Source organism: Ctenocephalides felis, unplaced genomic scaffold, assembly GCF_003426905.1.
Source record: "Ctenocephalides felis isolate EL2017-DRISC unplaced genomic scaffold, ASM342690v1 CF-g0.4_SCAFFOLD_03570, whole genome shotgun sequence".
Taxonomy (NCBI): Eukaryota; Metazoa; Arthropoda; class Insecta; order Siphonaptera; family Pulicidae; genus Ctenocephalides; species Ctenocephalides felis.
Window position 1 is genome coordinate 25,657,241 of NW_020539724.1, and position 23,302 is coordinate 25,680,542.

General features: G+C 35.7%; 3 non-coding genes across 3 annotated transcripts; all 3 read left to right on the forward strand.

Moving 5' to 3' along the window:
- The first annotated feature begins 80 nt into the window (after positions 1 to 80).
- On the forward strand, positions 81 to 293 carry LOC113383983. Its single transcript, XR_003367931.1, has one exon. It is a non-coding gene; the product is annotated as a small nucleolar RNA U3 (small nucleolar RNA).
- A 4,042-nt stretch (positions 294 to 4,335) lies between these two features.
- Positions 4,336 to 4,547, forward strand: LOC113383947. The gene has a single exon (XR_003367899.1). It is a non-coding gene; the product is annotated as a small nucleolar RNA U3 (small nucleolar RNA).
- An 18,368-nt stretch (positions 4,548 to 22,915) lies between these two features.
- Positions 22,916 to 23,128, forward strand: LOC113383954. Its single transcript, XR_003367904.1, has one exon. It is a non-coding gene; the product is annotated as a small nucleolar RNA U3 (small nucleolar RNA).
- The last annotated feature ends 174 nt before the right edge of the window (positions 23,129 to 23,302 follow it).

Below are 23,302 nucleotides of genomic sequence, written 5' to 3' on the forward strand. Positions count from 1 at the left end.
ATACCTGGGTCAAGTTAACCTGTAATCGCCGCTCAAACCTGAAAGGATTTTGCTTGTCTTGATCGAAACGTCGTTTCGGCAAGATCGTACTTCACAGGATCATTTCTGTAGTATGTCTTCACAATCTCTTCACTCAAACGTGGAGTTGATGCGACCTCGACGATGAGTCGTAGCATCGCACCCTGAGCGTGAGAAAGGTGATCGAACTTCATTGCGAGTTTGATCATCATCGATGACCGTTTGCCAAATTCCCTCGTGGATTATGGTCATGGGTGTGTTGCTTTCTGAGAGGTCTCTTTAAATATTATTATTCTCTGTGCATTACAAAAACAACGCCAACGGCTTGAAGTTCATTCATGTTCAAAAGAATACTAAAGGGTAAAAGACCTTCAGGAACAGTAAATGTTTTAGCAAGATACAAAAATGAACTGTTATAGTAATCGCAAGAAAATTTTTACACATCTTTACGTTTCAAAGGTTTCTGAACATTTTTGCAAACTATAAGAAAATGAATGTGTGTGCGGATACAAATTTTCGTCGACGATTTCGAGAACATCGATTTAAATAATTCAGAAAAGATTCGATTCGTATTGATCAGAAGAAGTGCTGTTTAGTTTTTGGCGAAAGCAGGTCTAGCCGTTTTGAAGATACGGAACAAGAAGTGCCAAAAACGGTTACTGTTCTTAAGAGAACGGAGCAGCCGTAAATTCCGACAAACTAAAGTACCGTTAAACCGAAAAAAGTAGAAAAAAATGCCATTTGGTTTTCAAAAATGATTATTAGATATATGCATCTCAAATTATCAAATATTTTATACAGATTTCAATAATAGGTATAAATTTTGTTACATTTCTATGGATTCAGTACCAATGTTTGTTCTATAGACTGCGACGCGGCGCTTACGCGCTTTGAAGTCTAAAAAAGCAGTTAGAAAAATTCAAACCATGAAAAATTTGTTTTAATATAAAAAAAAAACAATTTCAAAATTCGCAAAAATCAATTTTTTTCAGTTTTCAGAAAAATTTAAAGATTTTTTTAAAAATTTAATTTTTGGTACTGGAAGTTCTAGCAATTTGCCTTCAGGCACGATGCCATGCACCACTAGTTACCAAACTTATTTATGTTAATAAAGGTATTTGGTACGCTTGGGAGAATTCGATTTTAATACGGATTTCGATTCAGCTGAGGATGTTGCTATTGCCACAGCAGTTGCTCATGAACAATACAACAGAAGGACACGTGTTGCTGATATTGCCACTATCTAGCTGCAAGAAGACGCTCCATATTCTTGTAAGTAATTAATTAGTTTATTGGTTGTAAAAAAATATATTTTTTTTTTATCTAGTTTCATTTCAAATATCTACTTTCATCTAAAAATCTAACTTGTCATTACTCTGATATTTCATTTAGGACATTGTCATATATTGTACCAGGTCGTGTGTGATATTATATATTTTAGATAAATAACATTAAAATTAATCAAAAGCAGATGATCAGGATTAGTATCTTTAATATACTTCTCTTGGCAATTATATGAATTAAAAGACAACGCGGATCAGCTGGAGATTGAAAATTAATAATCAAGGATTGCCTAGATGAATTGCTGTTTGTGAGAAATATAATAATCTGTGGAAAAAATAAAAGAGAACAATACTAACGAGCAACTGGGCCTGTTTCTGCCGAAGAATATCATTAAATGTTAGTTTGTGGTTTGGGGCTAGGTACTGATAAAAAACATGAATTTTACAAAAATGAACAAATGGTTCTTGGAAGCGTTTGAAATGTGGTGCTAAAAAGAACGATAAAGATAAAATAGCCTGACATGATAACAACTATAGGACAAAAAATGCTTAAGAAAAAGAATTTACCTTATTGAATACGATTGCAAAATGAAAAGTATCAAAATGAAAAAAGTGGTAAAAATTAAGACAAGAAGAAACGCCTTATGCGAAAAGAGAGAAAATAGAAGATTTAAAGCTTAGGCATAAACATGAATATCATGGCCTTGCCTATAATTGTAAAAAACAAATCAGTGGGACGCATGGCATCATGTCTTAAGGCAAATTGCTGGAACTTCCCGTACCAAAAATTATTATTTTTTTAAAAACGATTAACATTTTTGAAAAAATTTTACTTCGAAAAAAAATAAATTTTTGAGAAACTATAAATTTGACATAAAATTACTTTCTTTTGAAAAAAATTCTTTTGAAAAAAAAATTTTTTTTTGAAAAAAAAATATTTTGGAAATTCTGAACTTTTTTTCAAAGCAAACGTACTGCTTTAACAGCATAGAGACAAAATGTCAAAGCGCGTAAGCGCTGCGTCGCCGTCTAACGGATGAACATTGGTACGGAACCGATAGGAATGTAAACAAAATTTATACTTATTGTTAAAATCTCTATAAAATATCTTATAATTTGATGTGCATATGTCTAATGATCATTTTTGACCGCCAAATGGCATTTTTCTTTACTTTTTGCATTAGATCTCCGAAACCGCTAGACCTGCCTTCATGAAAATTTGATTAATTCTTTATCTTGTCAATACAAGTAAAATGTTTTTTAAATGATTAAAATCGGACGCCTCGTTCTCTTAAGACTAAGTTACCATTTTTGGCCCGTATCTTCGGAACGGCTAGACCTGCTTTCGCAAAAAACTAATCAGCACGTCTCCTTATCAATACGAATCGAATGTTGTTTGAATTATTCAAATCGGTTGATCGGTGTTCCCGAAATCATCGACGAAAATTTGTATCCACACACACACACACATACACACTCATACCTACATCCATTTTTTCTAAGGTATGCCAAAATATTCAGAAACCTTTGAAACGTAAAGATATATATAAAAAATTTCATTTTTGATTTTTTTGCAATTACTATAACTTACCCTACGGGAAGTTAATAAACTAAACTGTTAAATGCTGAACTAGCTGTAAGTGGAATTCTGCCTTAAGGCAATTAGGGCATCGTGCCTTAAGGCAAATTGCTTGAACTTCTCGAATCGCAATTCAAATATACTGGCCTAACTAATATTACTAGAGAACTATAGATGAATATCAATGAAACTTGAAAGTATGGAACATGTTGTATACTCTTGACTTATTAATCAGCAATATTACGGATGTAATGTATTTAGTTACACTTGAAAATATATCAAATTACACGAACGATTATTGAAATAAATTTTTAAAATTCTGTAATTTTAATCAAGCTAAAATATAAACTATAAAAAATAATGAAATGATTAAATTAATTTTTATAATGAAATATTTTACACTAAATAATACGTCACATCGTCATTTTTATTTCGAAGATTAATTAAATATCGGGAAGTTTGCTTTGCATATTGTTATTTTTATATATTTAGTCGCGCAAAACTGACCATCTAATAGTCCTCACATCGTATGACTTTTAAATTTTTGAAATCGATCTAGCCGTTTTTGAGAAAACGTCGATTTAAGGTAAAGGGTCTGTCACACACACATACAGGGCAAAATTGTTTTATCACATTTTATATATGATGTGATTTTTAATGTTAAGTAATATGTACTTTGTAATTCAAATATCGCGGCATTGTTATTAGTGTCGTTGGTAATGATGTTATCTCCCACCATCTCATATATATTCATAGTTGTTTTAAGTAAAACAACTTCTCTTTCTTGTCGGCAGCGAAACAAATAACATTAAAATGATCTAGTGTATTTTCAAGGAATTGTTTCATAATTTTGACCACATACTTTTCCCAAATTTGGTCTCATTCAATTCAGAATGTCTTGAAACTTCGAAAAACATAGAATCGGAGCGAATTAGATTTTTAAATGAAAACATAAACTTCTCCTTCGGGGAGTTAAAATGATTTTTGGAAAAAATCAAATTTTTTCAAAAATTTCAACGTTCTAAAAAATCTATTTCTTCAATATTAATTTTTGCTACGCGAAAAAGTTCCAGGAATTTGTTTTAAGGCATGATGCCAAGCACGACTTGTTAGTTTCATGCTTCATTTGACTTCTATCTATATTAGCTAAGTAAAAATAAAATTTCAAAGAATATGGAGCATAGATAAACCAGTATAAATGATATGGAGTACTGTATTAGAAAAAATAATATATTATGAAGATCTATCATAAACTCATTATAGAACTCATTCCTCTAATCGTAATAGTCGAACGCATTTTGCCAAACTATACGTCCAACACTCCTTCTATAAACTACAAGAGTTGAAAATGAAACCGTAGATGTCACCGCATCGTATACCTGCGTCACGTTAACCTGTAACCGCCGCACAAACCTGACAGGATTTTGCTTGTTTCGGTCGAAACGTCGTTTCGTCAAGATCATACTTCACAGGATCATTTCTGTAGTATGACTTCACAATCTCTTCACTCAAACGTGGAGTTGATGCGACCTCGAAGATGAGTCGTAGCATCGCACCCTGAGCGTGAGAAAGGTGATCGAACTTCATTTGGAGTTTGATCATCATCGATGACCGTTCGCCAAAATCCCTCGTGGATTCTGGTCTGGGTGTGATGCTTTCTGAGAGGTTTCTTTAAATATTATTATCTTGTTCTTTCCAAAAACGCCGCCAACATTTTTTCGATTTTTGTCTTTTCTCTTAAATAAAAATACACAATAAAAGAAGTCCTGTTCGACAGACAGACAGACAGACAGACAGAAATAAAAATTTATTCAATATATACAGTGTAAAATACAGTGAATTATATGTGGGTTTGTCTACCCTGGGGGTATTTTACCCAAAAGTTTGTGGTTTTACAATATTGTCTATATATTTGTATTTGTACAATATTTTATTCATTATTTCGCAAGGACAAAAAAAGGAGACGATTTTTGTCACCTAAAAAAAAATCCTTTATTCATTGTTTTATGGCTTATGTATTCACTGCGGGCTCGATCAGGTAGTTAGGCATGGCTTAGTTCCCGTACCAGATCATTTCTGATGTGTACTGGCCTAACGCGCGGATGGTACTATTATCGTGATCCCTACACTTTCGGTAAAAATTCTCGGTGAGCTTTTTTATGTGTTCGAGTATGGTCGGTATGTCCGTCTGTTCGTGTAAATATTTCGTTGGGTAGTAGTGTCTCGTCAGTGGGTTCCTTGATTTGTCTAGTACCAGTCGCAGTGCTTTGTTCTGTGCTATTTGTAGTCTCCGTCTGTTGGTCTTGGTTGTCGCGTTCCATGCCGGAGCGGCGTATGTCAGTAATGGTCTTATCAGTGTCAAGTAAAGTGTCCGCTTGTTCTTCACGCTTAGCGGGCTGTTGTGGTTCAAAAGAGGTCTCAGTAGATTCATCATCCCGTAAGCCTGTCCAATTTTTGTATTCGTATGTTTTGTGAAGCTGAGTCTATAGTCCAAGGTTACGCCAAGGTATTTGACTTCCTTGGACCACTCAGCTTCATGGCCCATTACCTTTAGTTTCGTCAAGTCAGTAAGTGTAATGGACCAACGGCTTTTTGTAAAGAAAATTGCTTCTGTTTTAGAAGGATTGATTTTAATTTGCCATTTTTCCGTGTAATCAGTCAGGGCGTCTATATGTCTCTGTATTTTTGTAGTCAGTAGCGTAGGTGAACGTGATGATCTGTAAATGGCAGTGTCGTCAGCAAATGTCAACAGTGTTGTGTCGGCGTCAGTGGGCATGTCGTGGATGTAGACGTTAAACAAGGACGGTCCCAGGATCGAGCCCTGCGGTACTCCCGCCGTCACTTGTTTAATCGTCGAGGGTGTGTTGTCTACTTGAACTGTGAAATTACGGTCTGCGAGGTAAGAATGGAGTAGTTTTGTGATGTATGGTGGAAAGTTAAGGGTTATGAATTTGTGTATCAGTCCGTCCATCCAGATGGTGTCAAAAGCCTTCTCGAAATCGAGCAACACCAATCCGGTATGGTTTCGTCTATTGAAGTTGAGTACAGTGTTTTCTATTAGTTGTGTCAGTGGATGTAACGTAGAGTGCTGTTCCTTAAAGCCGTACTGTGTGTCTGGTATAATCTTGTTTCGTCTGATGTGTCTGTTGATGCGTTTGAGCAGTACCTTTTCAGTTACTTTGCTCATTGTATTGAGGAGGCTGATTGGTCTGTAATTTTGCGGAGAGTCTGGCTGTTTCCTCGGCTTCAGGATAGGAAATATGGTCGATGTTTTCCATGAAGCAGGAAAGTGGCCTTTGGCCATTATACGGTTAACCAGTCGTGTGATTAGTATGTATGCGTTCGTTGGTAGTTGTTTCAGTATTATATTTTGTAGTCCGTCCGGTCCGGGTGCTTTCCTGTTCGGTAGTTTTCTGATTGTCAACTTTATTTCTGAAACTGTGGCAGGGTCTATTCGTAGGTCTTTGTCGTTAAATTGTTCAGTAAAATTTTGAATAGAATTGCGTACGTCTCGTCTTAAGTCTGCGTTGGACATGTCGGCGTTTTGTCTGTGTATGTTTTCAAAGTGTGTTGCTAAAATTTCTGCTTTGTCTGCTGGTGTCGTGGCGTAGTTGTTGTCAGGTAGTTTGAGTGGCGGGATAGGTGTTGTTTTCCTCGTCAGCTTTTTGGCTGTTTGCCAAACTTTGTGCGGGTCAGTGTTGATGGTTTCTAGTTTTTTAGTCCAAGTGTCATTCCGGTGCTCACGTATCTCATTATGAATAATTTTTGTCAGTCTGTTTACGTGTTCCTTTAGTAGTCTGTCACCAGTACGTTGCCACAGTTTCTTTATATTGTTCTTTAATTTAATTTTTACTAATATTTGTTGAGGAAGCGTGTCAAATGTGGATGTATTTGCGTGTCGCAGCGGTATTGTGTGTTGGATGGTGTCCGTGATCGTCCGTGTCAGATGTGTCACAGCCTCCTCTATGTCTGTATTGGTCTCTATGGGTATCGTGTGTCGTATATTGTCTGTAATAATTTCTCTAAAAAGTGGCCAGTTGGCTCTCGAATAATCTAAAATGTTGCGTTCTGGAGTACGGTCGACGTCGAGTCTGTCAGAGATGGTCATAAAAACAGGGTTATGGTCAGAGTTGAATAGTGTTCTAGTTATGGGTTCGGATGTTATGTGAATGTTTTTTGTCAAAGCCAGATCGATTGTGCTGTGATGGTGTGTCTGTACGGTGGCATATCTGGTCGGTGTGTCAGGATAGTGTAGTTGTGCGTCCGTGGTGTTGTGTTCCGTCAGATATTCGTAGAGTCGGATTCCGTTCGCGTTGTTGTAGTTGCAGTTCCAAGATGTATGTTGCGCGTTGAAGTCTCCTGCCATTAAGACGTGTGTGTTTGAGTCAAGTAGGTTTTGTAGGTCCGTCAGTTGCAGTCCGCTTGCCGGGATGTAAATCGATATTATAGTCACTTTTTGACCTCTTTTGTATACATTAATAGTTGTTATTTCAGAACAGCCCGCTGTCAGGTTTGGCACTTGCTCGTGTCTGATATTAGACTTGATCAATATTGCAGTGCCTCCCCATCCGCGTGAGTTTGTCGGTCTGTCGTTCCTGTATACTTTATAGTTGCTGATGTAAAGTCTGTCCGTAGGTTTCAGGTGTGTCTCGTTAATTAGTACAATGTCCAAGTCATATTTTGTTATGGTCTGTTTCAGTTCGTCTACGTTGTTTTTGAGTCCGTTGGAGTTGAAGTACATTATGTGTATGTCGCGTGCGTGATTTATGGGCATGCCGTTAAAAAGTTAAGTATGGTTGTGTATTTGTCATTGTAAGTCATATTTGTGTTCAATGTCTTTGTCAGTTTATAAAGCTCACTGAAAATTTGTCTTACCTCGGGATCCGCGAATAACTTCCTGATCTCACCCATAACAGTAAATAGTCCCTCTGGTGTACTCAGGTCTGGATCGGACTGGCTGGTGGTAGGCCGGATTCGTGAGGATGCTGGCCGGATCGGTTCTGGTGCTGGCTGGATCTTCGGCGATGGATACTGGGAGGCCGGCGGTGTTCGTGGTGATGATGGTACCGGGAGTTCAGGAAACGCAGATCTGTTGTTATGGCCATCGTTGGTGGGTTTTAAAGCTGACGAGAAGCTCCTCGTCAGCGGCGCAGGTGTTGGCGCTGGCTTGTATGCTGGATTTCTCTTAAGCGCATCTTTGTCTCTTTTTGCTCTATAGTTGATTAGAGCTGGGCATTTAGAATAGTTAGCCGGGTGGTTTTCTTGGCAGTTCACGCATTTCGGATCCTCGGTTGGTGGCTTCGTGCACACTCCCGGTGGGTGCACATTCGTGCATTTTATGCATCTATACCGCATGTCGCACGTGTACGAGGTATGGCCGAAGTTTAGGCACTTGTGGCACTGGATGGTCTTGTTTAGTGGCCTGTAGCTTTCCCATTTAAATATATGTCCTTCTATATTGTTTATTTCCTTCAGTTTGGCCATCTCTTGTTCCTTATCTAGAAGGACAATATATATAGGGAGTTTGCGTTGACTGCCGTCCGATTCCTTCTTCTTAATTTGGACCACCTGCTTCACCTTAATGCCCTTGGCTTTCAGCTCATCAAGAACCACCGTTTCAGTAATATCTGGATTTAGGCCAGTTATAGTGATTTTCTTAGGGATGTCATGCTGCATAGTATAGGTGTAAAATTGGAAATCACAATCCCTTAGTATGGTTTTCAGTTTTTCATGTTCTGCAATCGTATCGGCATATATTTTGTGCAATTGTGGCTTTAAATATTGGGTCCTGAATATTATTTTCGTCGTATCTTTGATATATTTGATCACTTTTAAATCCAGCTGGCCTTTGACGATGATAGGTGGAATCTTTGGATCTGTTACGGTGGTGTTCTTGGGTGCTAAATTCCCCGTTTTCGATGTAGATGGCTTCAGAGTGTTAACAGTCTGGTTTCCTATCACATTGTCTGCGTTGTTTTGCCTCAACCGCTTCTTGCGTTTGACTGTCCGGTACTCGTCTATCTCTCGATCCGTGTCCATTTCACTCCGGTCCGATAATGCCTGGTACTTGTTTTTTAGGACGGTGCTCGTCAAGACGTCCATCATGTCTTGCGACATTTCCCGAGGCTCCCGCCCGGGAATTCTGGCGATTTTTTTACGATGTCCACTGAATTTATTAAAATATAAAATACTGTACTGGTTTTTTAGAAAATTTTGAATAACACTTTCAAATGTGCTAACTTTCAATCCATTACCAATTCCGACCCAGAATTTGGAATGAAAGTAGCAAAAGGCACGTTCACCTTATAATTTAGCGTCGGAAGCGGAGCAAGCCTCTGACAAATTTGCGCTTTGTTTAGAAAAGACGCAATATAAGACCGATACTTTTTCGAGTCTCGATCTGTTCGACAGTAAAAGTTTCAGCGAGATAAATAATGTGCAGTTATTTAGGCAGGCAGGCAGGTCTAGCGGTTATGGACTCTCAATAAAAACAAGTTAAAAAAATGTTTATTGTGCATATGTGCATAAAGTTATCATATATTTTATAAGTGGGGTGCTTGGCATCGTGCTTTAAGGCAAATTACTGGAACTTTCTGTACCTTATTTAAAAATCTTGGTACGAAACCCAAAAAAATTTGGACAAAATGTGTACACATTATTAAAATCTCTGATAATTTGATGTACATATGTCCAATAAATATTTTTGACCGCAAAAATACATATTTTAACTTATTTTTATTGAGCGTCTATAACCGCTGGACCTGACTTCCCAAAAATTTAATCAGATCTTGATCTTTTTAATACAAGTTAAATGTTTTTTGAATTATTAAAATCGGACGCTCCGTTCTCTTAAAAACTGAGTTGCCGTATTTTTTGCCCCGTATTTTTGGAACGGCTAGACCTGCCTTCGCCACAAACTAGTCAGCACGTCTCCTTATCAATACGAATCGAATGTTTTTTGAATTATTCAAGTCGGTTGACTGGTGTTCCCGAAATCGTCGACAAAAATTTGTACCCGCACACACACACGCACAGATATATACACATATATCCATTTTTTCTAAGGTATGCCAAATTATTCAGAAACCTTTGAAACTTTGATATCTTTTATACGAAACGTAAATATCAACTTTTAGAAGGAGCAACAAGTCCAACTTTGCAAGATGTGAGATTACCTGTAGTGACAACCGAAATGTGCCAAAATGCGTATGCTGGTTTTCCCAATCAGGTTAGTTGTATAATTTAATACTCTTTCAAAATCAATTGCCAATAATTAGGTTTTTATGTAGTAATAATTTTGATTTTTCAACCAGAAGGAAGCCTGAAATAATGCAGTTCATTTATTGGTTTGTGCTTGAAAATATAATTGGAAATATGTTTCTAAGTAGAAATTATTCTTCACAGTTGCATCTCTATTAGAGAAACTCTAATTATAAAAATATCGTATAGATATATGACAACCGTTTTGCTCAAAAACAAAAGCGACATTGTTAATGTTAACATTCATATTCATTGCAACAGTTCTTAGCATTGTCAAGTTCTGATTGCTGATCAAAAAACTATAAAAAATCGCAAATAAATAATTTCTAAACATGTTTTAAACTAGTGGTTTAAGGCATCGTGCCTTAAGGCAAATTTCTGGAACTTCCCGTATCAAAAAAAAAAAAAAATTTAAACTTTGGAAAAATTAGATTTTTGAGAAATTTTAATTTTTTTTTAAAAAAATGACTTTTTTGAAAAAATTATAAAAACTTTTATATAGAAATATTCTGGAAATTTTGAACTTTTTTTCAAAGTAATCGCACTGCTTTAGCAGCATAGGGTTGCACTATTGAAGCGCGTAAGCGCCGCGTCGCCGTCTAACGGACAAACGATGTTACGTCACCCATAGAAATGTAAACAAAATTGATACACATGATTAAAATCTTCATATATTATTTAATAGTTTGATGTGCATATGTCTAATGATCATTTTGGACCGCCAAATGGCAATTTACTTTTTTTACTAGATCTCCGAAACCGCTAGATCTACCTTCACAAAAATTTAATCAATTCTTTATCTTGTTATTACAAATAAAATGTTTTTTGAATTATTAAAATCGAATCGCTCCGTTCTTTTAAAAACCGAGTTACCGTTTTTGGCACTTTTTGGCCCGTATCTTCTAGACCAGCCTGTGCCAAAACCTAATCAGCTCGTCTCCTTATTAATATGAATCGATTGCTTTATGAATAATTGAAATCGGTTGAACCGCACACACACACAGGCACACATATACACATACGCATACGCATACATTCATTTTTTTCTAAGGTATGCCAATATGTTCAGAAACCTTTGAAACGTAAAGATATATAAAAAATGTCATTTTCGATTTTTTTGCGATTACTATAACTTGCCCTAAGGGAAGTTAAAATAGAAAGTTTTGATTTGAGTTAGGAGAAGAAATATTAAATGATTTACATATTTTACCGATACCATATAATTGGTACCACAGCAAAATATAACAATATATCAGTGTCCTCTCCTATTATATTTTTTGATATAGTTTTGATAACATCTTCTATTATTATGCATTTTAGATAATAGATGAGAGAGTGATATGCGCTGGTTACAAACAAGGAGGTATTGACGCTCGCTCTGGAGATAGTGGTGGACCACTTTTTTGTCCAAAGGTATTTTTCAGAATATTTTATTTCTTGCATAATATAAAACGATTTTAAAAATTTTTGTCATTAAGTAATGCAAAGGATACAAGATTTCTAATCAAATGTTGAATTATGTTGATCATTAACTTGTTGATGTAAGCATCGGCTATCTTGTATTCTTGAAAAATTATTTTAAAAGTTATTCTTGGCAGCTGTAAAAATTTAAATTCAATGATGATGACGTGGGATTTTACTGCAAAACGTTCTAACAATAAAAATGATTTGAAAATTTTTTAGTTTTAGTTTTTATTTCTGTTTTATTACAATATATTACAATATAATATACAATAACCATGATTTATGAGTTTACTACTAAAAGTATTTTACTCTTATCTAATACTACGAACTATCCACTTTAAATTATACATTTTGTTTAAAAATAAAATAATGGTTTGTGATCGAAAAAAAAAGAAAGTTCAAACATTCTTCAAAAAAAAAAATCACAATCTTTAAATATATATTTAATTTACATTCTTTAAATTATTAGATACTCTTATTTGTGTTGTCCAGAATGTAGTTTGGCATTGGATATTTGCCGTACCATATGATATCAGGCGTGTACTGTCCGAGGGTTCTAATATTATTATTGGTATGGTCTTTGCATTTTTCGTAGAAGTTTTCCGTCATTTTCTTAATGTGGTTAATCACAGTCGGTATGTCTGCTTGTTCGTGTAAGAGCTTTGTTGAGTAATAGTGTCCGGTAGTTGGGTCACGTATCAGGTTCAGTATTAGTCTCAGTGATTTGTTTTGTAAAATTTGTAGTTTTTTAATATTTGTCCTCGATGTCATGTTCCATATTGGGACAGCATACATCAGACATGGCCTGATCAGCGTTAGATATATTCTAATATCTTATTACGCATATTTAATACACTCTTTGTGTTCAATAACGGTCTTAAAAGATTTAGAAGCCCATATGTTTGCGCCAATTTATTTTTTATATGTGCATTAAAGTTAAGTTTCCTATCAAGCGTTACTCCTAGGTACTTAACTTCATCTGTCCATTTAATTTTTTGTCCTGAAATTTTTATTTCTATAGGCTTTTCTTTCAACTTATTTCCTTTCCAAAAAATTATTGCTTCCGTTTTTATGGGATTTACTTTTATGTGCCATTTTTCTGCATATTTTGCTATATTATCTATGTGATTTTGTAGCTTGTTAGCTATCACCGCTACTGATTTTGATGATGTGAACACAGCAGTATCGTCCGCAAATGTTAATGTATTTGTTTTGCTGTCAGTAGGGATATCATATATATATATATATGTGTTAAACAATGTTGGTCCTAGCAAGGATTCCTGAGGCACTCCACCTACTATACGTTTAGGATTTGAAAGATTATTATTTACTTGAACCTGAAATGTACGATCTTTAAGATATGAAACGATGACTTTTGTTATGTAATGTGGAAATTGTAAATTTATTAATTTATACAACAGTCCATCTGTCCAAATTGTATCGAAAGCTTTTTCAAAATCTATTAGTACAAGACCAGTGTGTGTCTTTTTGTTAAAATTTAGTACAGTATTTTCAACTAGCTGTGCTAGTGGATGCAGAACTGAATGCCCATGTTTGAAACCATATTGCGTTTCTGGTATGATATTATTAACACTTATAAATTTATTAAATCAAACAAGCAGCAATTTTTCAACTACTTTGCTTATTGTATTTAATAGACTTATAGGTCTGTAGCTTTGTGGTAGATTTGGTTGTTTTCCTGGCTTTAATATTGGTACCACATTAGAACATTTCCATGACACAGGAAAGTATCCATTTTTAAAAATTTTATTTGTTATTCGTGTAAGTAGAATAATAGCTTTAATAGGTAACTGTTTAATTGCTAAGTTCTGTATACCATCTGGTCCTGGAGCTTTCTTATTAGACAGTTTCTTAATAATATTTCTAACTTCCGCAACAGTTACTATGTCTATTTTGTGATTTTTGTTATAAGTATTGTTTATATATTGTCTTACACTGGAACTAACAGTCTGTTCAAAAGCATTTTGAGTAATAGAAAGATTGTACTGATGTGCTAATTCGAAGTTAGATGCTAAAATTTCGGCCTTTTGTTCGGGCGTTGTTGCAAAGTTATTGGAATTTGCATGTAAATATGGTATGGGAGCAAAAGTTTGGGTCCGTCTTTTTGCAGTGTACCAAATTTTATTTGGATAATAGTTAATATTTGTTAGTTTATCAGCCCATATTTTATTACGATAAACCCTAATGTCCTCAGTAATTATTCTAGTAAGCCTGTTTAAATGTTCTTTGAGGAACGTGGCACCTGATTTTTGCCACAACTTTTTAATTTGATTTTTTAATTTAATTTTGGATATAATTTCCAAAGGTAAACTAATTGTTTGTGTTGAAGTGGACTTTCGCAATGGAATGGTTTTACTTATGGCATCAGTAATAGTAGTTGTTAGGTGTTCTACAGCTTGATCTATACTATCATTGTTGTCAATTTGTCTGGTGTGACATATATTATCATTTATTATTTTCGTATAGAGCAGCCAATTGGCTTTATTATAATCTAAAACATTTTTGTAGGATTGAAGATTGTCGTCAAGTGGGTTTGAGATACTTATAAAGACTGGATTATGATCTGAGTTAAATAAAGATTTGGTTATAGGTTCAGAAAGAATAGATAGATTTTTTGTAAGGGCTAAATCTATTGTACTATGGTCTTGGTTTGGTATCGCACGAAATCTAGTTGGAGTCTGAGGATAATGTAGTTGAATGGTTTTAGTTTAAGTACTTAAATAGTTTGAGTCCGTTTGTGTTATCATATTTACAATTCCACATTATGTGTTGCGCATTAAAATCACCAGCTACAATAACTCTTGGATTTAAGTTAAATATTTTATGTAAGTCTGCATGCAATAGTTTTGCAGAAGGAACATATATGGAGACAATAGTTATTTCACGTCCTCTATTGAACACATTTATAGCAGTAATTTCAGAGTGTTTTACAGATAATAACGGTAGTTCTTCATGTCTGATACAAGCTTTTATAAATATTGCTGTACCACCCCATCCTGTCATGTTTCTGTCATTCCGGTATATTTTGTAGTCGTTCATGTATAATTTGTCAGTGGGTTTTAAGTGCGTCTCATTTATTAATACGATGTCTAAGTCCATTGTAACGATCGTTTGTCTGAGTTTATCAATGTTATTTTTTATTCCATTTGAATTGAAAAACATTATTTTTATACCATACTTGTCAATTATGGGCATTTAGTAAGAAAGTTTAAAATTGTAGTATATTTTTCATTGTATGTCATGTTAGTATTTATAGTCTTTGTAAGTGCATAAAGTTCCCTGAAAATTTTTATTACCTCAGGATCTGAAAAAAGCAACTTGATTTGTCTTATTGCAGCAAAAATGCCCTCGGTGGAGTTAAAATCAGGATCTTGATTCGATGAAGTTGATGGTATACTTCTTTGTTCAGGAAGAGCTTGGAATTTTGATAGTTCCATCTGGACAGTGTGTCTGGCATCTCTCGGCTTCAGCGTTTCAGAATAGCTTCTTGTCATAGGTTTAGGTTCAATGGCTGCATGAATCTGTTGTTTTTTAGCCTTGTAATTCAGTAAGGATGTACACTTTGAATAGTTTGCTGGGTGATAGTCTTTACAGTTAACGCACTGGGGCTTTTCTTCTGATAATTTTTGGTAGCAGCCAGGAGAATGTGCTTTTGTGCATTTAATGCATCTATATTTCATATCACACGAGTAAGACGTATGTCCAAAACTTAAACATTTATGACATTGTAGGATTTTGAAATTTGGCTTATACATTTTCCATTTAATAATGTGACTATTTAAGCTCGTTATTTCTTTTACTTTTGACATGTCTTGCGATTTGTCAAGCATAATTATATAAATTGGTATATTATGTTTTTGTTCATCAGAATAGGTTTTCTTTAATTGTATGACCTTTTGCACAAGAATACGTCGTACACTCAGTAATTCAAATACCTCTAATTCAGTAATTGCTGGATGTAAGCCTGTTAGTGTGATTTTCTTTGTTGTTTCTCCAGTGGAATACGTATAAAATTGGTAACTGCAATCTCTTAATGTACTCTTTATCTTGTTATGATCTACTAGTGTCTTAGTATATATTTTATGGGTATGCGTTTTAATATATTGTATGGTAAAATTAACTTTCGTAACATCTCGGATGTAGTTTATGGCCCTGAGATCTAAGTTATGTTTTACTATTATCGGTGGTACCTTTACTTCTATAGGTTTCGTGTCATTATTCCCTTGTATGATTTCCATTGTTTCTTGCTTTTGGCCACGCCTTCTTGACTTAACCTTTGTAAATTCTTCAAGTTCGAGGTCGGTATCCATATCACTTCGGTCAGTAAGTGACTGGTACCTGTTTTCTTTTTTATTCTTTATACTTCGTACCATTGTTTGTTTGTTACTTTTGATTTCAAGCCTTTTGATAGATTTCCTAGGCTTATGCCTAGGAAACTCTGTGTTGGGGACACCCACCTGACTATAGATTTTCTTTATCTTCTTGTAATAATACTTAAGAAATATTCTTCAAAATAAACTAGCTTCTAATAACTTTAAATTTCACTACACTCTTGCACTTCCGGGTCGTATACTTCAGAATATCCACTACGAGTTCTTCTATCCTGTGAAGTATGATCTTGAGTGCCAGCTCACAACCCAAATGATTTGAAAATCTGTAAAATCTCTTTTTTACTTGATGTTATGCCATACAACAGTTTATTTATTTCAACATTTAAATTTTAAATATATCATCTTATATATCAAGTATTCTTAACAAATGATAGTTTATATATAGTACTTCCTTTTATTACAGGTAATATTTGGAAATTTTGGACAAAGAACAATCTATTATTTGATCGGAGTAGTATCTTATGGATACAGATGCGCTGAACCTGGATTTTCAGGCGTGTACACAAGAGTTAGCGCTTATTTGCCATGGATAATAGAAAAACTAAAACAATGAAATAGACATTAAATAAATATTAATAATATGAAGAATATATAGTAAAATATCTATTGTATTATTAATTTAAAAAAAGACGAATAAAAACATTGTACTTTTCCTAATTCCAAAGAAACTCTAAAAACTAATAATTGATAGTTCTTCCTCTTTCATTCACTATCATTCCCAACTCAATATTTCAAACAATTTTTGATTTTTTAAAATTGATTCTGGATTGGGAGCTAAAACGCGGACGGAAAAGTTTTACACCTTTTAGCAAATTACAAAGAAACGGCTCGGCCGATCGTCGCACACAACTGAGAAACGATAGTCATCATCGAGATACATCAAATGGCTTTTAAATTTTTGAAGTCGATTCAGGTGTTTTCGAACAAACGTCGATGAAAAGCTAATTTTGATAAACGCCAAAAAACGCTACTAATATTTAAAACTTTGACAAATTTTTAATATTGAACAACTTGCTATAGGGCCGCAATATTTTAGTATGATCTAGAAGACCATGATATCTATCGCGAAAAAAGTTCATGAAAATCATCGATAACATTTTTTTCAACAGTTAACTACAAGAAATTGTGGCACCGAATTTTTACCAAAAACTAATCAAGTTTTGAATTTTTAAAATTGATTCAGGATTGCGGTCTAAAACGTGTAACGAAATTTTTTCATCCTTCTGCGATTTACAAACAAACTGATAGTCTTGATAGTCTTCTACGATAGACATATCGTATCTCGTATGGCTTTTAAATTTTTGAAATCGATCCAGCTTTTTTTGAGAAAACGTCGATTTAAGGTAAAAAGTCTTTTCACGCACACACATACTGGACAAAATTGTTTTGTCACATTTCATATGTAGTGATATGATGTGATATTAAATGTTATGTAGCATGTACTTTTTAATTCAAATGTCGTGCCATTATTATTAGTTTTGTTGGTAATGATATTTTCATCCACCAACTCACACAAATTCGCCATTTTTATGTTCATGAAAAACTATGTAAAATAACTTGTCGGCAGCGGAACAAATAACATTAAAATAATCTATAGTATTTTCAAGGAATTGTCTCATTTTTTTAACCGCATACTTTACCCAAATTTAGTTTCAAATGTCTTGAAACGTCGAAAAACATAAAATAACCTAATCAGATTTTTTTATGAAAACATAAACTCCTCCTTCGGGAAGTTAAAGATATGATTTTTGGAAAAAATCAATTTTTTCAAAAATTTCAAAATTCTTCAACACCTATTTTTTTTTTTTTTTTTTTTTTTTTTTTTTTTTTAACTTTAATTTTTGCTACGGGAAGTTTCATCAATTTATCTTGCATGACTAATTAGTTTTATGCTTCATGTGACTGCTATCTGTATTAGCTAGGTAAAAATAAAATTTTAGAAAATATGACAAATACTGAATTAAAAAAAAAAAAAAAAAAAAAAAAAAAAAATAAAAAAAATAATATACATATTATGAAGTTGTATTTACGCCCAACTCTGCTTCTATAAGCAAAACTTGAAAATGAAATGTTAGATGTTAGATGTCACCGCATCGTATACCTGCGTCACGTTAACCTGTAATCGTCGCACAAACCTGAAAGGATTTTGCTTGTTTCGGTCCAAACGTCGTTTGGGCAAGATCGGTTTTTCAGTGAAGTGTCAATAGATTTTGTGAAATAAGTAATAAGTCCGGAATTGATTCTAAATCTTGCCTTTTTAAAGGCACCGGGCTTAATACTTACAAGGTAATATACACCTTGTTCAGTGTTCTAAATTTTAAAGGTGAACGTGCCTTTTGCTGACTCCTCTTTCCAAACACTGGGTCGGTGTTGGTAATGGTTAGAGGATAAGCGCATTTTAGAAAGTGATTTTTCTAAATTTATTTGTTTTAAGTACTTTTGATTTATTTTCTTAAAATCAGTGCCGAGTATATTGAAGAGCCCAAGGATATTCCCAGGCAGAAGCCTGGGAAGAAGATCAAAATGAGCATGGAGGTACAGACCAGCGGTGCCCTCAAAAACAAATTCAATGCACTATCGGACCGATCGGACATGGATACAGACAGGGAGTTGAACGAATATAGAAAAGTGTCACGGAGAAAGAGAGCTAAGAAGAAGGAACCAGAGGGAAATGTTGGACAGCAGCCATCCGAGTCTGGCAATCGAGAATCACCGAACAAGTTAAGCAAAACACCTGAGAAAATACCACCCATCATCATCAAGGCAAACTTAGAATTGAAAACAATAAAGTACATCAGAGACATAACTAAGATCCAATTTAGATATCAGTTTTTCAACACGCAATTACACAAAATTTTTACAGATACAATCCAGGAACACGAGCAAGTTAAAAAGGTATTGAGAGAATGCCATTACCAATTCTACACATACTCGATGAGAAAAGATTTGCCGAAGAAAATTACAATGACTGGACTTCATCCTTCGATACCCGAAGCTGAAGTTTGCGAAGACCTCTTATTGAAAGGAGTTAAAGTCAGACAAGTGATACAGATCAAACGAAAGTTATCGGATGGCAGCCAACATAAGCTGCCCATATACATTGTCTCTCTGGAGAAAGATCAAGACATGTCGGAGCTGAAGCAAATTAGTAACATTGGAGGGCACATCTTCTCTTGGGAGACATACAGGTCACAAAATAGGGCTCTACAGTGTCACAACTGTTTGAATTTTGGACACACATCGTACACCTGCGATATGAAGTACAGGTGTATAAAGTGCCTCGAGATGCACGCGCCAGGTGCGTGCAAGAAACTACTAACCGAGGCACCGATGTGTGTCAATTGTAAGAAAGAACACCCGGCGAACTATTCTCAGTGCTCCGCACTCCTTAATTTCATTGAGAAGAAGGAAAACGATACTCTTAAGAGAAGAAAAGTATATGCGCCAGCTCCAACACCAATGCCACTGACAAGAAGTTTCTCGTCAGCTCTAAATCCGACAAACACCGGCCCTAACTTCAAACCTGATTATCCTCAACTCTCTGTCCCACGGACATCATACCGACCTCCGCTGCAGTCCACACTATCACCGGCCTGGCCTTCACCATCACCAAGACCAGCACCGATCCGGCCAACACCATCAATGGTCGAGTTTACAACCAACCAGCCAGATCCAGATCTCAACACTCCGGAAGGACTCTTTACTGCTATGGGCGAGATCAGGAAGCTATTTGCGGATCCCCAGGTAAAGCAAATTTTCAGTGAGCTATACAAACTGACAAAAACACTAAACACAAACATGACTTATAACGACAAATACACAACAATTTTGAACTTTCTTACATCATCACAATAAACCAATCGCAAGACTTACAAATAATGCATTTCAATTCTAATGGACTTAAAAACAACATTGACGAACTGAGACAGACGATAACAAAATACGATCTGGACATAGTACTGATTAACGAGACACACTTCAAACCTACGGACAGACTCTATATGAACAATTACAAAGTTTACAGAAACGACAGACAGACGGACGCACGCGGATGGGGCGGCACTGCGATTTTGATTAAGTCTAACATCAGACACGAGCAAGTGCCAAACCTGACAGCGGGCAGTTCTGAAATAACAGCTATTAATGTATACAAGAGAGGTCAAAAAGTAACCATAATATCGATTTACATCCCGGCAAGCAGACTAGAACATACGGACTTACAAAGACTACTGGACTCGAACAGATTTGTACTTATGGCAGGAGACTTTAACGCACAACACACATCTTGGAACTGTAACTTCAACAACGCGAACGGAAACAGACTTTACGAATACCTGACCGAACACAACACCACAGACGCACAACTACATTATCCTGACACGCCGACCAGATACGCCACCGTACAGACGCACCACCACAGTACGATCGATTTGGCATTGACAAAAAATCTACACGTAACATCCGAACCCATAACAAGAACACTTTTCAACTCCGACCATAATCCAGTTTTCATGACCATTTCAGACAGACTAGACGTCGACCAGACTCCCAAACGCAAATTTTTAGATTACACCAGAGCCAACTGGCCAATTTTCAGAGACATCATCACAGACAACACACGACACACTATGCCAATCGATACCAACACTGACATTGAGGAGGCTGTAACACACCTTACACTGACAATCACAGACGCCGTACAACAGACTATACCGACACTAGACTCAAGAACAACACCAGCCAACGACTTGCCAGAACATATTTTATTGAAAATACAACTTAAAAATCATACAAAGAAACTGTGGCAACGTACCGGTGACAGACTACTCAAGGAACATGTTAACAGACTGACAAAAATTATTTCCAACGAAATACGTGACCACCGAAACAGCACTTGGACCAAAAGACTCGAGAACATAAATACTGACCCACACACAATTTGGCAGACAGCAAAAAGACTGACGCAAAAACCAACATCCATACCTCCACTCAAATTAACTGACAATAATTACGCAACGACACCAGCAGACAAGGCGGAAATATTGGCAAAAAACTTTGAAAACATACATAAACAAAATGCCAATATGTCAAACGCAGACCTGAAACAAGACGTACACGAGACAATTCAAGACTTCACTGACCTCCACAGGGACAAAGACTTACGAATAGACCCTGCCACAGTTTCCGAAATAAAGACAATAGTTAAAAAATTACCGAACAGAAAAGCACCAGGACCGGACGGACTACAAAACATAATACTTAAACAACTGCCGACGAACGCCTACATTTTACTTACGCGCATAATAAATAGACTAATGACAAAAGGCTGCTTTCCCGCTTCTTGGAAAACCTCCATCATATTTCCAATAGTGAAGCCAAGGAAACAGCCAGACATACCACAGAACTACAGACCGATCAGCCTCCTCAACACAATGAGTAAGGTAGCCGAAAAGGTACTACTCAAAAGACTTAACAAACACATAAGACACAACAAAATTATACCTGACACACAATACGGATTCAAAGAACGACACTCTACACTACACCCACTGACAAAACTCATAGAAAATACAGTACTCAACTTCAACAGACGAAACCATACCGGATTGGTGTTACTCGACTTTGAGAAGGCATTTGACACCATCTGGATGGACGGACTTGTACATAAACTTATCCAACTCAACTTTCCACCGTACATAACGAGAACTTTACACTCATACCTTTCAGACCGTAACTTCACTGTACAAGTAGACAACGGACTTTCGACGGTTAAACAAGTGACGGCGGGAGTACCGCAGGGCTCGATCCTGGGACCATCCTTGTTTAACGTCTACATTCACGACATACCCACTGACGCCGACACAACGTTACTGACGTTTGCTGACGACACTGCCATATACAAATCATCACGATCACCGACGCTACTGACTACAAAGATACAGACACACATAGACAAGCTGATGAAATATACTGACAAATGGCAGATTAAAATCAATCCGCAAAAGACGGAGGCAATTTTATTTACAAAGAGCCAAAATGCCATGACTAGACTGACTGACTTGGACAAAATTAAAGTATTGGACTGTGAAGTTGAGTGGTCGAAGGATGTCAAATATCTTGGTGTGACCCTGGACCATAGACTCAGCTTCACAAAACATATTAATACAAAAATTGGACAGGCTTACGGGATGTTGAATCTACTGAGACCTCTCTTGAACCAGAACAGCCCGCTAAGCGTGAAGAACAAGCGAACACTTTACTTGACACTAATAAGACCGATACTGACATACGCCGCTCCGGCATGGAACGCGACGACTAAGACTAACTTACGAAAACTACAGACATTACAAAATAAGACACTACGACTCGTACTCAACAAAATAAGGAACCCACTGACTAGACATTACTACTCTTCAAAATACATACACAAACAGACTGACTTACCAACCATACTAGACTTTATAAAAAAGCTCACTGAGAATTTTTATCTAAAATGTGGGGATCATCCTAATGTTAACATCGCGGGCCTCGGCCAATACACAAGAGACGATATTTGGTATGGCAATCACGCCATGCCAAAATATATACTGATCGACCCATAGCGGTAATTGATACTTGGATGAGAATAAATCTTTTATTTTTGTTTTTCTTTTTAATTGTATAATTAACTATTATTATAAATATTGCTTTGTGGTTTTTTTGGGGGAAAAAGTTTCTTTCCTCTTTTTTGCCACACGATTTGTCAAAAAGTTTTACATATACTTTAATTATTGTTTGAAAAACCAAATCCAATGAAGGATACAATACCTACGGGTAATAAACCCATGTTATAATATGCAATGTACATACTTTTATATATTGAAATATATAGTCTTTGAATTGAATTGAATTGTTTGGGCAAGATCATACTTCACAGGATCATTTCTGTAGTAGATCTTCACAATCTCTTCACTCAAACGTGGAGTTCATGCGACCTCGACGATGAGTCGTAGCATCGCACCCTGAGCGTGAGAAAGATAATCAAACTTTATTTGGAGTTTGATCATCATCGATGACCGTTCGCTAAAATCCCTCGTGGGTTTTGGTCATGGGTGTGATGCTTTCTGAGAGGTCTCTTTAAATATTATTATCTGGTGCGTTTCAAAACCAACACCAACGACTTGGCGTTCCTTATAACTAGAATAATTCATGTTCACAAGAATGGTAGAAAACGTTCGGGAACAGTAAAAGTTTCAGCAAGATGCAAAAATGAACAGTCATTAACTTCCCGTAGGACAAAAAAATTG